Below are 4424 nucleotides of genomic sequence, written 5' to 3' on the forward strand. Positions count from 1 at the left end.
GTGGTATAATATGAGATCAGAGACAGCCTGAAAGAGGACCTTCAAATTCTTTTTTTTTCTCTCTCTCTTTTTTCTTTTTTCCTCATTCTACCCTAAAATTTCTTTCTTTTTTCTGTCCTCTCCAACTCAGTCTCTTGCTCCACCATATTGTCCCTCATCTCCCTTTTTATTCCAGCTCCTGAATAACTCAGACTTCTTCTTTTATTATTTTTTGTTTTTAGGAGGGGTTTCTCTTTATGTTCTTTTCTCCAGTCATTTTACCTCACTCATGGCTCTGTACCTTAAAGGGAAGGCAAGCACCTGTTATTGTTAAGGGGATATATTCCTGTCCTTATTCCTGCACTCTCTCTATCCCCCCTGAAGTTAATAGCTTTGTAAAGAGAGTAAGGTAATTCTACAACCTCTGGATTCACTTCAAACCTGCTCTAATTCTTTCACTTATCTAATCCTTTCGTTCTAAGTCGAATCCCCTGTCCTAAATGGTAAAGATGCTATATTGTAAAGCATATTCACTGCAAACTTACTATGGGCTGTTTCTTGAAATTAATTTAATTCACATGAGTTAAAGGTGATACATTAATGACTACTGGGCTGCTGAATGTATCAATTGGGATAAAGAGTTGTGATTGATTTAAATAGTTGTTTTCTCTGATATTATGAAAATGAGGATGTCTATGAGTCATTAGAAACTCAAAAGCTAAGACACAACTATATTAGGAAGATTTAAGTAATACCCAGAAATTAAAGAAGGACAACCCAACAATAAAAATAAAAATGAGAAAACACTTAAGCAAGACATAAAAACAGATTTCCAGTTCACCAATGGCAAATAGTAGGACAAATGAGGATGAAAAGTCTGATAGTGAACCAACAGGACACCCTCGACCCATAGCACAGGAGGTAACAAAACAGATCAATCAGGCTCTAGAAAAATTCAAATCAGAAATAATTTCCCAGTTAACCAGAGAGATGATGAGCAAAATGGAAGTCATGATTAGAGACTCTAGAGCAGAAAATGAAAAAAAAAAATAGATGAGCTCAAGACTATGATAGAAGCCATGAAGACTCAGCATAAGAAAGAAATGGAAACAATGAATGCCCAACAGAGGAAAGAAATGGAATCCATAAAACAGATTCAAACAGATATCCAGGAGATTAAAAACTCTATTGAAAGTGTACGCAACAGAATAAAAGATTGCGAAGATAGAATTTCAGATATAGAAGATAGGATAGCAGTCAGTGACCGTGAAAAAAGAGGTCTATTAAAAACAGTAAGGGATCATGAGAAATCAATCCAACAACTCCTAGACGATACAAAGAAAAATAACATAAGACTGATAGGAATTCATAAAAAAACAGGAGAAAACACAAATGATATAAAAAAGCTCTTCACAGAATTAATGACAGAAAACTTCCCAAACAGAAGGGAAGAATTAGACATACAGATAAGTGAGGCATATAGAACCCCAACTAGCCACGATCAAAAAAAATCTACACCTAGACATATAATAATCAAGATTCCAGAAATCCAACAGAAAAACAAAATACTACAAGCAGTAAGAGAAAAGAAACAAATCACATGCAAAGGGAAGCCCATTAGAATCACAGCAGACTTTTCAACACAAACCCTTAGGTCAAGGAGAGCCTGGAGTGAGGTATTCCAAGTCCTAAAAGAAAAGAATCTCCAACCTAGACTTTTGTATCCTGCAAAACTCTCTTTCAAAATAGATGGGGAAATAAAATACTTCCACGACAAAGAGCACCTGAGAAATTTCATGAACACCAAACCAGCACTGCAAGGAATTCTAAACAATATCCTAGAAAAGGACAACGAAATTCACAATAACATGAGGCCCAACAGACCAAATCAAATAGGCAAGGCAAGAAACTAAAAGGAGATGGGAGAAAAAGTAAAAAGAGTCAACAAATGGACAAAAACATGACAAGAATAAGTCAAAATATATCAGTTGTAACCATCAATGTTAATGGCCTCAATTCACCAATCAAGAGAAACAGATTGGCAGAATGGATTAAGAAGCAAAATCCAACAATATGTTGTATACAAGAAACACACCTAGTGCAAAAGGAAGTCCATAGACTGAAAGTGAAAGGATGGAAAACAATTCTCCATGCGTCAGGAGTCCAGAAAAAAGCAGGGGTAGCAATCTTATTCTCAGATAAAGTAAATTTCAAACCAAAACTCATTAAGAGAGACAAAGAAGGACACTACATCCTTGTAAAGGGAACAATTCAAGAGGAAGAGCTGACAATCATAAACATATATGCACCAAATATAAATGCCCCCAACTATATAAAACAAATATTAAGTAACATGAAAAACCAAATAAGCACTAATACAATTGTAGTGGGGGATTTAAATACCCCACTATCACAAATTGACAGATCTACTAGGCAGAAAATCAACAATGAAATAATAGAACTGAACCAAGCTTTGGAACACATGGACTTAATAGATGTTTATAGAGTATTCCACCCCCAAAAACCAGAATATACATTCTTTTCGGCTGCACATGGATCATTCTCCAAAATAGACCACATACTGGCTCACAAAACAGGTCTAAATAAATGCAAAAAAATTGAAGTCATCCCCTGTTTATTATCAGATCATAGTGCAATCAAACTAGACATCAATAGCACAAGAAACTATAGAAACTTCACAAGCACATGGAAACTGAACAACACTCTCCTAAACAATCAATGGATTACAGAGGAAATTAAAGAAGAAATTAGACAGTTTTTACAAATAAATGAGAATGCCAATACAACATACAGGAATCTTTGGGACACAATGAAAGCAGTTCTACGTGGAAAATTCATAACATTGAATGCCCACACTAGGAAAACAGAGCGGGCTCAAATAAACAACTTAACGATGAAACTTAGACTCCTAGAAAAACAAGAGCAAGAAAAACCCAAAGCTCGAACAAGAGAGGAAATTATAAAGATCCGAGCAGAAATCAATGCAATTGAAATTAAGAAAACGATACAAAAAATAAATGAAACAAAGAGCTGGTTTTTTGAAAGAATAAATAAAATTGACAAACCCTTAGCTAATCTTATCAAAAAAAGGAAAGAAAAGGCTCAGATCCATGCAATTAGGAATGAAAAAGGCGAAGTCACAACAGATCCGAAAGAAATCCAGAGGATCATGAACACCTACTTTGAGAACCTGTACTCTAATAAAATGGAAAACACAGAAGAAATGGACAGATTTCTAGATACTTATGAATTACCAAAGTTGAACGAAGAAGATAAAAACATTTTAAACACCCCAATCACAATCAGTGAAATTGAAAATGTAATTAAAAACTTACCAACAAAGAAAAGCCCAGGCCCTGATGGATTCACTGCTGAATTTTACAAGACATTTAGAGAAGAACTACTACCATTACTCTTCAAACTTTTCAATGAAATTGAAAGAGAAGCTATACTTCCAAATTCATTCCTGGAAGCAAGTATCACTCTGATTCCCAAACCAGAGAAAGATACAACCAAAAAGGAGAACTACAGACCAATCTCCTTAATGAATATAGATGCAAAAATCCTTAATAAGATACTAGCAAACAGAATACAGAGGATTATTAAGAAGATCATCCATCATGACCAAGTCGGATTTATTCCAGAGATGCAAGGGTGGTTCAACATACGAAAGTCAGTGAATGTAATACATTATATTAACAAAGTCAAGGACAAAAACCATATGATCCTCTCAATAGATGCAGAAAAAGCATTTGATAAAATTCAACACCCATTCATGATAAAAACCCTGCAAAAAATTGGAATAGATGGTCTATACCTCAATTTAATAAAGGCTATTTATGAAAAACCATCAGCCAACATCATATTGAATGGCCAAAAACTGAAAACCTTCATGTTAAAATCAGGAACAAGACAAGGATGCCCACTATCGCCACTTCTCTTCAATATAGTTCTGGAAACATTAGCCACAGCAATTAGACAAGAGAAAGAAATTAAAGCAATAAGATAGGAAAGGAAGAAGTGAAACTATCATTATTTGCTGGTGATATGATGCTCTACATTGAAGATCCAAAAAACTCCACCAAAAAACTGCTAGACTTAATTGACAGATTCAGTAGAGTATCTGGATACAAGGTGAATACCCAAAAATCAATAGCCTTTCTATACACAAATAACAGACAGATGGAAAGAGAAATAAGGGAAAAAATTCCTTTTACAATAGCATCCAAAAAAATGAAGTATCTAGGAATCAATCTAACAAAAGAAACAAAAGATCTCTACACTGAAAACTACAGCACTCTGAAAAAAGAAATCGAAGAGGATATAAAAAAGTGGAAAGATATCCCTGCTCCTGGCGTAGGAAGAATCAACATAGTGAAAATGGCCATACTACCGAAACTGCTATATACATTCAATGCAATGCC

This window comes from Fukomys damarensis, unplaced genomic scaffold, assembly GCF_012274545.1.
Source record: "Fukomys damarensis isolate Sample0158 unplaced genomic scaffold, DMR_v1.0_HiC HiC_scaffold_5, whole genome shotgun sequence".
NCBI classification, from domain to species: Eukaryota; Metazoa; Chordata; class Mammalia; order Rodentia; family Bathyergidae; genus Fukomys; species Fukomys damarensis.